The sequence below is a fragment of the Ambystoma mexicanum genome, chromosome 12, assembly GCF_040938575.1.
Source record: "Ambystoma mexicanum isolate Mex_15411 chromosome 12, UKY_AmexF1_1, whole genome shotgun sequence".
Classification (NCBI taxonomy): Eukaryota; Metazoa; Chordata; class Amphibia; order Caudata; family Ambystomatidae; genus Ambystoma; species Ambystoma mexicanum.
Genome location: NC_090936.1, coordinates 725,617,971 through 725,631,962, shown reverse-complemented (window position 1 = coordinate 725,631,962; position 13,992 = coordinate 725,617,971). Strand labels below are relative to the sequence as shown.

Genomic DNA, 13,992 nt, shown 5'->3' with positions numbered 1-13,992 from the left:
AAGATGGTGGCCTCCACCTGTGAGGCTGCTTGGAGTGGGGGAATTACTGCTGGTAATGCCCCGTTCCGAGCCTCCTCATTGGCTGAGAGGCTATAACCCCCCTCCACCCCCCCTGATGGGTACTAATAATATTAATGTCTTCCCTTGGATACATCTATCCATGGGCTAGCCCACTCCACACACCTGGCTGAATCTCCCACTGGTCACCTCCTTGCACTTTTCAAGTTAAATTCACAATTCACCTGTTGCTGCCTTTTGTTCTTTCAACTTTCTGGGTCCACATCACTGAAACTTCCTATCACCAGAAATTAAGAACATTCCAACACTGAAAACATTAAATATTGTCATAAAGAACCACCTTCCCTCCCTGGAGGAAGTCTTCAATCTCTGTGCATTGCATAGTTGTTTATAGCTGTAAATACAGTTATTACTGAAGATATTATTTAATGTATGTATTTTGCTGTGCCCATTTACTATCTCCATGTCCTTTACCACCATCAAAGGGGCATCCAGCGCCTTAATGCCCCTGGGCTGTCAGCGCGCTTTATAAATGCAATACATAAAAAAATACAATGGTGTTGTTCAGCGATTTCTGTGTTTTTCTGTATGGCACCAGACATGCCTCGGAGGCAGCTTCTGTTTGTTTGACAATAAGACGGAAGGGTATGCAGAATTGATTACTACGTACTAGAAAGCTGGGTGTGTTTAGCACTTTTTAAAAGCAAGGATATCAGAGGTAGATGATAAGTTGGCAGACATGTGGTGCCAGAAGGATGATCTGAGACTTGATCAGTGAAAGGACTGGCAGTTGATCAAATTGAAAAAAAAGAGAAATACATTTGAGATACTAACTACTAGTTCATGGGCACTAGGAAATCAACTGTGGTGCATGCTGTGTTCTACAAAAACCCAGACTCATTGCATAACATACCATGAAGATGTATAGCACACCACAGCAGGACTGATCCAGCCACCTGTATGCCCATTGCATTGTGCTTCTTAGTAAAGCACTTTTCAATTTAAGTAAATTAATACAAATCCACATTGCTCATTATAACGAAAACATAGCTAGACTGGTGTTACTATTTCTACATTGATATGTTTCCTAATACATAGATGCACTTTCCAAATGCATATATACACCTTTCACTCCTTTATTTCCTGTGATCTTGGTTCATTCAGTGCCAAGATGCCACATTGGATGTAAGTCATGCTTCATGAAAGCACAAAAAGAAAAACTAAAAATTTGACTTTTAAGCAAAATAATTGCTGATCTTTTCATCTGTATAAACTTGTTCGAGCAAATCAGTTCTTTTACTCTGTGATGCACCTCCAAAAACCATTCACAAATTAAGCATCTACATATCAATCTCCACATTTTACTTCCAAATATCGTCCTCATGTCCATGTTTTTACCAGACGTGCCCTGTCCATCTTGCAAAACGTCTGGAGCTCTGACTTAGCACACACCATCTGCCACACATTTATGTAGATAAATGTGCACACTTTTTATTCAAGCATTTAGTTCAAGTATAGCGAACACACGGGAGGAACAGCCACAGTACTACACAGGGGTGTACCTGTCATGGCAACGGAGGATGCCTCTGCATGCGCATGCGCTGGCAGTGCTCAATAGTGTAGTGCTGCCGCGCATGTCCATTGAACGCAAGTGCTCCGCCGACAGCGTTCGATAGTGTAGCGCTGCCGCGCATTGAACGCGAGTGCTTCAAGACTAAGCAGGCGTGCATGCAGTAAACAGGAAGTGGAATGGAGATACAGCGATAACTTGCTTGCAGTACGCTACAACTTTCAGAAACACCCGCAGAGGAGCGTGGAGCTGATACAAAGGTGATTGTCCTCCGCACAATGACTACACCACATAGATCTTGGACCGCAATATCCAATCTGCATGTACTAGCAGAGCATGCCACACGTACAATGCTTTAGCACAGTGTGAGCATAAACAGAAGACCTTGTGTCACCGACCTTTGAGATAGATGATGTTTGAGCAAATAGAACCACGTCACACGTGGCCCTCCTTTTTGTTAAATAATTAGACACAGAAAAATTATGCGAAAGTATCTATGTAGATGCCAATGAATCCTCGGTAACAAACTAATCCGTCCTTCTAGGTCCCATGGAATGCAACTTATTGGGGCATCCAGCAAGAAGAAATATAACAAAACACAACACACCCTACATAAGGACGCCCAGTGCCTTTTTTGAGAATCTTATGCAAAGAGCAGGGTAAGCAGCTCTAACCCATATTATCTCTCTTGATGCATGTGCCAGAGTTGTGTGGCTACCCGAGTGATATATAGAGATCTAATAGAAATATGTATCTATTATCACACCCTCTACCCCTTTTATCTCTTCATCACAGGTGCTGTACCTCCAATTTAGCAGATATCCACAGCTGAAAAGAATATAAGCAGCAACAAGACCCAGTGCTGCACAATAGCCCTGAAGAAAGTGGTGTAATGATCTCAGTCCACTGAAACCGGTAGGCTCTGTCCCGTCTTTTTCTAAAGCGTACACATGATTTGGGAAAAAAAACATACATAGATCCTTCCATCAAACACAGGAAGGCATCAGATTATTCCATAGTCTGAGCACAAGCAAGTATAAAAAGAATACGGACCTCATGGGGTTGTACTAATATTGAAAAACTACAATCCTGTCAGTAATTATTCGACAGGGGTCCAACTCAGTCGCGTGTCCCTTATTACAAATAGGGAAATAATACCCTGTGTTTCATTAAAAAAAACTGCTTCTTGTAAACCAATTGGTCAAACTTTTTAACATATCTGCCAAACAAAGATAACCAATACAAAATAGAAACCTCATTTGTAAGGCAGATGACGCATGCACAGATGGTCGTGGCATGTGCCTATTAACCATTTATTTTGAACAAATAGACTGTTCCTTTTCTTTTGAGTGTGTTGTAAGATTAGTAATAGGGCAAGTTTCCTTCTTGACTATCACTATCGCTAGATAAGCGGAGCAACCAGCGCAATCTAGGGATAGTAATTCACAAGGGCATAGTTTAACATGTTTGGAGGGAATATACTTGATTGGATTCTACTAAAAAATTAAGTCATTGAACCAATCAATGTCCAAAAATGTATATGGTCTGATTATTTCTTTCTGACATTTGGTATCCAACTTTCAAATGTACCAATGAAAAATAGTAAAGCAAGGGCAAAATCTTTTGGTTCAAGAAATACCCGGAAAGTCACTAATGTTGCTTTTGAGGCGATTGTTACTCCCGAAATAACTTCCCTTGAAGAAAACATGAGTCTCTCATTGACCAGTTTCGCTCTATCACCAATAAAGCCTTTAAACTCTTGGCACCACTACGCTTAAAGCAAAAAAAGGAAAGAAACATAAAACAGTGGTTTTCCACGGATGTCCTAGCCGCTAGGAAGGGTAAGAGGATAGCTGAGCAGAGTTGGAGGAATAACCTATTTTATTCCACTCTTGAGATTTACAAAACAGCTGCCAAATGTTACAAAACAGCCATCTTTAAGGCAAAGGAGACTAAACTCGATGAAAGGATTAAGGGAGCCAAGTCTAACTCGAGGGAGTTATTTACACTCTTACAGGTGTTAAAAGGACCAAATAAGGATTAATATGTTGTTGTTAATACCCTTTGGTGTCAAAAAGTGCATAAGGTTTTTACACACAAAATAATCAGCACTGTGCACGTATTGCAGACTGTCTTAAGGACATAGTGGCACCTGAACTTGTAACTTCTGCTTCCATGGTATAATTAAACCCTGATGATTATTTTACTTTTAAACAAGAACGGACAATGAGGTCATAGATATAGTATGCACAACGAAACCTACATCATGCAAAGGAGTTACCTGTTCTGCAACGTTGTTTAAAGAATTTCTGCCTTCCTCTGCCCCTTGGGTTATGGCTTTTCTCAACCTCTCTTTTCAGGAAGGATTTGTCCCAGGATGTCTTAAGGAAGCATGGAGATCCCCTTTGCTAAAATAGGACACCCTTGAGCCCAAAGATCCTGCCAGTTAGAGACCAATAACAAATGTTTCTTACCTTTTGAAGGTTATTGATAAAGTAGCTTGTAATCAGTACCAGATCTTCATTGAGCAACAGGGAATCTTGGCCAGTGGACAATCCGGCTTTAGAGTAAAGCATGGTACAGAGACTGCATTACTCAATGTGAAGTCAAATATATCCCAAATTATAGATAAGGGTGGGGTCACACTATTGTTCTTACTCAACCTTTCTGCTGCTTTTGATTTGGTGAATCCCGAGATGCTGGCAGACAGGTTGATTGATATTGGTAAATGCTCAAAGCTAGCTGCTAACTAGTTCAAATATTTCCACGGACCAAGGATGGCAAGAGTGGCCAAGGATGACTTTCAATCACAACAGAATCCACTAAACGGAGGTGTCCCACAGGGATCCTGTTTGTCACCTCTGTTGTACAATGTGTACTCCAGACTGCTGTTCAACCTCTTGGACAGCTTGGGTGTCAAGTTTTCAAATTATGCCAATGACACCCCGATTGTCCTGTAACTGTCAGGAACATACACAGAAAATCTAGCAAGGGTAAGTGAGGTCTTCGGGGTCATCAACATATGGATGGCCAGAAACTCACTTGCTCGAAATGACAAAAAAATAGATCCTTATATTGGGCTCCGACACTAGGTTGAAAAAAACTTGATCCTCAGTATAATGTGTTAACTATTGAAGGACACATAATTCAGACCTTGGAACATGTAAAAACCCTAGGGATTTATTTTGACCCTCATCTAACCTTTAAAAAACCCATTGCATACTTAAGCTCCTCCTGTGCGTATATAACATACCTAATGTGGCAGATTCAACCTTATCCATCAGAAAAGAGTAGGGCGTTAATTGCAGCTGCAAAGATTAATACAGAATTAAGAATTAGACTATTGTAACAGTTTGTTGGTTGGACCCTCCAATGCAAATATCAAAAACGTACAAGTGATTCAGAATGGGGCAGTCCATGCAGTATGTGGCACAGGCAGAAAGGCACATATTTCTGACGACCGTTGGAAACTGCATTGGCTCCCCATTCAACAGAGAATTAACTTTAAAGTTTCTAGCTTGCTATACAAATGCTGAGCTGGTAATGCCCCTTCCTTGCTCTGTTCACGAATCAAGAGGGCGGCAGCAATTAGGTGCTTCCTGGATTAAAAAAAAGACAAGCTCCTGTCTCAGCCTAGTTACTCTCTGAAGAGGTTTGGAGGAATCAGCTTTGATTCATGGGCTCCAACCATATGGAACAACCTACGGCTGTCACTTAGATTGATTCCCTCAACTGCTCAACTGAAGAAAGATTTAAAAACATTGTTGTTTGATAAAGGATAGGAATGAAAGCTCAAATTGTTAGCCCTGTCCGTCTCTGTTTCATTGTATGTCTTGTGAGCGCCCTGAGGCCTGCAGGCATGTTGGCGCTATATAAAAAAATGTATAGTATATAACTTTGGGCACATATTTACAGGGAAACACTCTCCTCGCTAGCCTTCCAGCTTCACACCTCTCTCCCTCAATGCAGCTCATCACACCACATCCTGCCACATAACAGGTGCTCACAATGTGACTGTATATCTCAAACAATGTGCAAGCTTCACTGCCTCCCCCCCATCCGGATTATATTCAAAGCTGCATGTATAAACTATAAAGCAGTCTCAAACAGAACACAAGCATACTTGAAAATCACCTCTGGAGGCTCTTGCAACTCACATAGCAAAACTATCAAAAGTTTGGAGTCTAAGCTAGTCTATAAAGACACGACTCACAAGCAGTCCTTCTCCTGCCATGCCTCAACCACCTGCAACCCAATACTGGAAGAGGTTTGAAATGCTCCCACCCTCCTCCAGTTCCACAAGCACTCAAAACATGTCATTTTCTGCAATACATGCAGGTTGAAAAAAACTTCTCTGGCCAAGGACCATCAGAACTGCGCTCCTATATAAAGTGACAGTCCCAGTACTGACACCCTCCTGTTGGAAAGTATTTGACTGCTTTTGAGCTAGGTTTTACGTTATAAGGAATACAAAATAAAGGTGATCTTTGGTCCCTCCAACAGAGACAGCCTGCCTGTCTTCATGAATTCCCGCTGGGAGTCTGGGCACGAGCAACAGAACATAGCAGCAAATATCGTTTAAACGGATATTCTCTCCCAGCAAACAAACGGATGATGTACAACTTTCCTGCCCCAATATATGTAATCTAGTGACAGGTAATGAGGGTGTGTGAATCAGGCCAACGTGATCATCACTGGAGTGCCACAATCAAAGATTCCTGCTGTTCTCATAATAGTATTTTCAAAGTTTCGGGTTTCCACTGTGCTGTAATAATTCTGACAGTCAGAGGCTGAAAACAGACAGCAATGGATAGAAAATGGGTTTCAAATGCAATTTAAACTTCAGTGATCCTTGAGTGAAAAGTTCTGAATCCTTGTGAATCTTGCCACATTCTTCCAGTTAACCATATAATGGGCCATTTATATTTCAAAACCAAATCCCCAACACAGCTGGGAGTTGATGGAAGAATTTATGAAAGAAAAGGTAAAATAAACATTTTACAAAGTTTTGCAAAGCTGTTCTTTGCCCCTTTACCACTCCATTTTCGTTTATCTGCCCAAGTCTCTCTCTTCTTCCTTTCTTGCACCTGTGGTGCGGCTTTACCTATTTCCTACCTCTCCCTTGCATCCTCCCCTCCCCTCTGATTGGCATTCCCCTTGGAAGTGTATCTTCCCGACCTGATCAAGGAACGGGAAGCGTTTAGAGCTGCAGCAGGCCTGTGAAAGCATTCCTCTCTTCTCCATTCTGCCCCCCTCTTGGCCCCTCCATTTTCGCTTTTCTGCTTCTTTCTCCATTCTTTGTACCATCTTGGCCGCTCCATTTTCGTTTCATCTGCCCTTTTTCTATGTTCTTTGACCCCTCTTTGCCCCTCCACTTTCATTTTTCTGCTCGTTTCTCTCTGCTCTCTGGCACCTCCGTTTTTGTTTCACCTGCCCTTTCTCTCTCTTCTTTGCCCTCTCTTCACCCCTCCATTTTCGTTCTTTCTTTCTTGTGTCTTTGGTGCTACTTAACCTATTTCCCACCCTTCCCCTTGAAACCTCCCTCACCCTCAGATTGGCTTCTCCACTTGGTGACCACCCTCTTAACAGAAGGACCCTGGGCAGCCTGGCCCAAGCTGCCATTGGCTACGGGCCAGAGGCAAAGAGCAGCTCCCTTCTGAGCAGATGCAATCCGTGTTTGCCCATGTTCACCTAGACGCCTGACACAATTCTCTAACTTCAACAAAAATATAAATTCTTCCAGAATTGCCTTATCAATAATGAACTGGTGAGTGTGACTTCCCCTGTCTGGTGGAAAGTATGGATGCTGGTGTTAACTTGAGTGATCTGGGGAACAGTATTTCAGCAGGAAAACTGGATTAGTAGACCGAAATCCACTCCCAGTAGATACATTGCTTGTACCAGTGTTTAGGCATCAACTTAATCTACTTTCAGGAAATATTGCTGGGATTAAAGCAACATTGGTTGACAGTGATTGGCAATCCGTCATTGGGAAATATGTGATCTGTTATTTTCAGGAGACCTGATGATGTGAGCCATTATATAACATTCCATATGTTGCATTCTTTGCATTCTTTAAACCAGCCATGAAAGCGAGAAGAGGATTAGGAAGAATGAAGGGCTCCTAATGCTGCTTGATTGTAGGTTAAAAGTGTCCATAACTGAGCATCAAACGGGAAAATTAAACATTCACTGGATTAGTATTATAGCAATGGGAAAGTATTGGCTGCACTTATATAACATACATAATACTTATCTAGAGAAATCTGGTGAGACAACAGTTATACGATTTCTTTCCAGTTTGACTGTAACATTAAAAGTGCCTGATCATTTTTGTGAACAAGTAATTATCCACTGTGTGATGGATTTTAATACCTCAGTAAGAGAATCAATTATAGTTATTGAAGTTTCTTTTCAGGAGAATGACATCTGACGTGTACCAAGGCCAATAAGGGGGACTTAAATAAATCAAACAAATATCTTCACATTTTCCAAGGAACAATCTTTGTGTTCTGTAACTTGTAGAAAAACTTCTGATGTTCCATATGTCTTCACCCATATTCCAGGAGGGAGGACATCCACTGTTACCCTATATTTTAACTGATGAAGCTAATTAGCAGCACAATCGTGTGTGTTGGTGATGGCAAGGTCTGAAAGTGCCCAGACATGGGTCCTGTGTCTGCTGGGCATAGAGACCCAAGCTATTCCTCACTGATGATGCCCAACGAGGCCAAAACATGGCTGGGGATGGTTGTGGTGTTGTGCAGAACAGGGTGCCAACAATGGTCCTGTGATTTACGCGACCATTCTTAGCATCCTTCCCATTCCCATTGAGTCCTATAGGGGCTCAAATGCGATGGGGACGTACCAAGTCCGGGTCCTGCAAATGGGAATTACCGGGCCTGCAAAGGTCAGAATGGCCCGGTAATTCCCATTTTTCAGGACCCGCCTCAGACCTGAATTTGGGGGTCGCCATGCTCACTAAAAAAGGCATGGCTACCTCCAAACCCGTAATGAGGTCAATGTCTTTTGGTGAAGAAAGCATTGGCAAGAAACTGGAGATCAATACCAATACTCTGAAATAGGTAATTAGTGAAATGAGTAGCATCTGAAAAGTTCTTATTTAGAAAAAGAAAATGAACAGACAGAGAACATTATTTTCTTATTCATTTTTGGGCATTTTTGTCAGGTCTTCAGACTCTTAAGCTTATCTTTCACTACATCTACCTGTGCCTCAGCATTGCTGGACTCCATCTCGCTGCGAACCTTGCGTGGCCACCTTCCCTAACACATGAACTTTGGCCTTACCTGACTCATGCCCTGTTTTGATTGTTCTGTCTGAAGTCTGGGGCTTATCACGAATTAGACAAGCATGATTGTTGACACTCGTTTACCTGAAATCACAGAAATTATATTGTTTCATATCCTACCTGACCCACGAGGGTTTTACAATGTGTATTACGCCAATGAAAGATCCAACAAATCGCTTTCAGGCTGCCCTAATAACCTAAAGCCCAAGGGGATGTATCTAGCCTGACTCAATAATTTAAAGCATGGAGAGATGTTGGCGTCCAGCTGTGCCTTGTTTAACAACCTTTCTGTTCCGTGTCATCATCTTGAGATCCATGATTTTATTATACAAAACCAGTTGGATTTTTTAGCAATTACTGAAACTGGGGCGAAATATTTCTCTGGACCATTTTATCAGCAACACTACCTACAGACTATAACATGCTTATGACTCATAGACAGGGAAATGAAGGTGGTGGTATTGTCATGATCCTTAAAACTTCCTCTTCTTGTACGCTGTCCTCCTGTCTTGATATCCTGATATCCCTGGTTGCGAAGCCCTGTACTGCAACAATCTGTTCCCATTTCCAGTGCAAATCTTGATTATCCATTGTCCCCCTCAATGTCAGGCCAGCTTCTTCCATCATTTTATTGAACTTGTTCTATCAGTACTAAGACTGTCTTTATTTATTTGAACATTTAAAGAGCGCGCAAAACCCAGAGGTATCTAGGCACTTGAACTTTAGAAGTTGGTTACATACATGCAATTCAACTTATTCAATGTTGCTTAGTTGACAGACATATGATACATTATTACACACTTTACAGATATTTACAAGCAAAAATGTGTTACCTGATTTGCATACATCATTTCATTTAGTTCTGCCTGTATTGTTTTATGTTTGAAGTGGGTGTTAAAGGGAATCTTGATTGAAAAACAGAGTTTTAAGCCCTTTACAGAATGACCACATGGATCTGTCAGTTCTTAGTGTAACAGGCAAGGTGTTCCACAGTTTGGCTGCAATCCCTGGGAAGCTGGAGCTACCCACTTTCTGTCTCCTGAATCTCAGAGTAGAGATGAAACTGGTGTAGGAGGCATGAGTGGGTCTGGTAGATTGGGTTTTTGCAATTTGATTACTGCGGTATACTGGGGCATTGTTGGAGAGGCATTTGTGTGGAATTGTTGGAGAGGCATTTATGCGGAAGCGAGAGGATTATGAATTTGATTCTGTTTCATACAGGGAGCCAGTCAATGTGATGTCTGGTTGAAGAAATATCTTTGTGTTTAGGTATATCAAGTGCTGCTCCGATTGCATTATTTTGCATGACTTTGAGTTTACTAATGTTTCTGGTATTGGAACCCGCAAAAAGGGAGCTGCAATAGTCGATCCTAGAGAGTATTAACACTCTAGCCAATGTGATGCAAATGTCTGCGGAGAGAAAGGGTCTGCTAGTTCTGATTATATTTGACGTGTATGGTGCAGAAGAGACAATGGCATTAACCTCTCTTGTTAAGGTAAGTGTTGAGTAAATCTACACCCCAAATGTTTTGATCTCCTTGGCGACATTGATAGTGTTACTGTCAATGTTGAAGAATTTATAGGGATGTGGTAACTTACTTAGTTTGAATTTGCTCCCAATGATGAGTAGTTCTGTTTTCTCATCATTGAGTCATAACTAATTTTGCACCATCCAAGCCTGGATGGTGAGGTAGATTTTGTTGAGAGTATTTGAGTCTGTGTCATTGGAGGCTGTGATAGGTAAGAGTATGTTGGTGTCGTTAACATAATTAGTATACATGACACCGAATGTGTCTAATTTGTCAAATAGCTGCTCAGTAAATACATTATATAATGTGGGTCTAAATACAAGAACCTTGCTGTACACTGCAGGAGACTAGCGCTGGAGTGGCTGCTGAGGAGGCAGAGAAGACCCTCTTACTGTGATTGGAGAGAAATGACTCAATCCATTGTATAGCTTCTGGGGAGAAATGAAATGATGTTGCTAGATGGTGGCATAAGATTTTGTGGTTGACCAAATCAAATGCTGCAGATAGGTTAAGCAGAAGGAGGATACAAAGGTCCCCATTGTCTTTGATCTGGACCATTTGTGTTTTCAGATCCAGAAGTGCTATTTCTGTTCCAATGCCAGGGTGGATTGTTGGATTCCAGTAATTGTTGGATCTGTAGTCAAGAATCGTTAGTAGAAATGGCACTGTGCTGATGGGTCGGAAATTAGTTGGAATGTTTGAGTCCAGCGTAGATATTTTTAGCAGCAGTAGTACCCGGGCTTCTTTTAAGTCATCTGGTACTTTGCTGGTGGCAAATGAAGTGTTGATATGTGAGGTGATAAAGGGTGCCAGCTCGTTGGAGCAATTTTTTATGAATTTGGCGGGGCAGGTGTCACCTTTACATCTTGATGGCTTTAGACATTTGATGATTTTGATAGTTTCTGTTGTAGTCAAGAGTTTGAAGGCAAATTTATGTGTGACCTGCAATCCTGTAGTGCGAGCATCTGCTAGTGGGGAGTCATGGATGAGTTTGGTTTTTTTAACTTCAGTTTTGTTCTGAAGGAGAGTAATTTTGTCAGCCTGAGCGTTTTATATGTTTGAGCACCATTGATTATCCTTAATACAAAGGTCAGGGGTAGGGGCAGCGATTCCAATTTGCAAAGCATGGCGAACAGTTCTCTGGAGCTAGATTGGGCGTTCTTGACTCTCTGGTTTATAAGAGTCCCCTTTGGCTTTATTGGTTGCTTCTTTATATTCCTTGGCTTGGGCATGGAAGTGGGTCTTATTTGTGGTTGAAGATGTTTTCTTCTAGTTAGATTCAACTGAACTTTTGGGCGCATGTAGGGCTTGTAAGTCTGATGTGAACAAGTAGTTGGCATGCGCTATTTATTTCAATTTTCCAATGCTTAGATGAGCTACTTTGGGCCTCATTACAAGTGAGGCAGTAAGGGGTTAACGGCGCCAGTAAAGGTGCTGGCACCGTTAAGCCTGTACCACCTCATTACGAGGTCCTCTCGTGGGACCCACTCAGGATGTCTGGTCAGACCACACGTCATTTGCAGGTCCCGCGAGGGGACCAGCATGCTAACAATGAGCCCGTCATTAACGGGCCCGTTGTTAGCATGCTCCCCATTCTCATTGAGCCCCATTGGCGCGCCCCACAGATTTGAAGACCTCTGATCTAGGGGCCTTAGACATTAGAGCCGGCTTCCGTCTGCGGGCAGACTCGATTGGCTTAAGAAAAGTCTGTTGTTAGGCAACAGAAGTAAACAGCAGACATGCCGAAGCTCCTTCTCTGCCTCTTATCGATCCGGAGACTTCAGCACGGCTAGAAAATGCTGCTTCTGCAGTGCCGAAAAAGTGGGAGAGAGGACTCCTACCCTCTCTGTGCAACTGGGCTCACTGGGCACAGACAGGGGCCTTCTTCTAGGGGCCTTAGATGCAGGGGCCATCTACTTCCTGCCGGCGGACTCGGTTGGCTTAAGAAAACCCCGTTGCTAGGCAACAGAAGTAAACAGCATACATGCCGGGCGGTGTGCAGCTGGTGCACCGGCCATCTTAGAACTTTGGTGAAAGTGTTGCTGTCTTACTCGAATATGATCCTAGGTGATTTTAATATGGACTTTAATGATTTGTGTGATCCACAAACTTCAGCTATCTATTCTTGGCTATCTGATGTTGGTTTCTATTTTACTAGAATTTCTTACACTCATAAAATGGGCTGACCTCTGGACTGGGTTATTACCAGGATCATCTCATTAGAAAGGCTGAGCACACTCTCTTGACTGGACTAACCATACGGCAGTCATTTTGTATTTACCGTTCCCATACATTCAGCCAGCACCACCTCTTCAAGCTGGCATTACAATTACCTACCGAAGTAGACAATCTCTACATGGCAATAAACTTAACCCTATTTTGGCAAACCTAGATTCAAAAGTGGAGACCAAATCCAATATGAAGGGCTTAGTAGATATCTGTAATACCACCTTGACTGAAGCCACTGACTCCACTGCACACTCCAAACTAAAAGTATTAAAGCTAAGCATTTAGGCAATACATGGTACTCATCAGACCTTAGGGATCTCAATAATTTGCTCTGTTATATTGAGTACTAATGGAGATAAAATCATGCTCAGGCTATACGTAGCGTCCTAAAAAGCGTCCTAAAAAAAGCTCAAATCTAATGTAAAGCACTGTTCAAGAAGCAAACAAAGTATAATTTGCCTATCAAACTGATTTGGCTGCCTGCTCCACTAAAGAGATTTTCAGGATACTAAATCATTTTAGGAAAGACCTGTTTCACACATCTCCTCCTCTCCTCCTCTACTTTCAGATGCCCCCTGGTGAAATAAAATGCAGGCTTTTTTTTGGGAGAAAATACAGAATATCAGACAAAGGATTAGGTCCACCTAGGTTGTGTCAGTTCCTGCTATCTTCAACCAGACTATACCTTAAAGGATCCCTCCTTTGATTTTGATTTGATTACATTGGAAGAAACAAAATCCTTTGTGGTGTCTTTAAACCTATGAACTGTCCTAGGGACCCCTGCCCTCCTTCTCGGTGAAGGAATGTGTAGAACTGTTGTACCCTTTAATTAATGCATTTATTATTGCATCTTTCTCCCAAAGTAATGTCCCGGAGATCCTGAAACTAACTTGGGTGGCCCCCCTTGTCTACCTCATCCAGCTCTTTCCATGAACATCCACTCTCTTTCTGCCCCTCTCCGAAACTATTCTTTTTATAGTATTGTTTTACTTAAGCTGTTTCCTCCCCTCCTTAGCAAGATGTTGACTCCCCCATTAGTAGCAGCTTGCCCATGTATCTCTATCGCAAGGTCAATGACAAGTTGCCTAATCCTTTATTCTACATTCCCACCATTCCTCATTCTCCCTTGTAGTTTCTTAAAACATTGATATTGTTAATGGGAACATTCAGGTATATTTGCAAAAACAAACGTGCCAGTTGGAACTCATCCTAGAAGTACTGTTATTGTAATGTGCCTGTGCATTTCAAAACAATAGATGAGTCTGGTGCACAGGACAGACATTTAAACTGAATGGGGACTTATAGTAATTACTGCTAATAGAAGTTCACAGAACAC

General features: G+C 42.0%; 1 long non-coding RNA gene across 1 annotated transcript in view; it reads left to right on the top strand.

The window, feature by feature from the left end:
• The first annotated feature begins 1,685 nt into the window (after window positions 1-1,685).
• LOC138514014 (uncharacterized) overlaps window positions 1,686-13,992 on the top strand; it is a 51,102-nt gene continuing 38,795 nt past the window's right edge. The window contains exons 1-3 of the long non-coding RNA XR_011281865.1: window positions 1,686-1,848; window positions 2,133-2,247; window positions 2,384-2,503. This is a non-coding gene — a long non-coding RNA (uncharacterized lncRNA). The remainder of the gene's footprint in view (window positions 1,849-2,132; window positions 2,248-2,383; window positions 2,504-13,992) is intronic.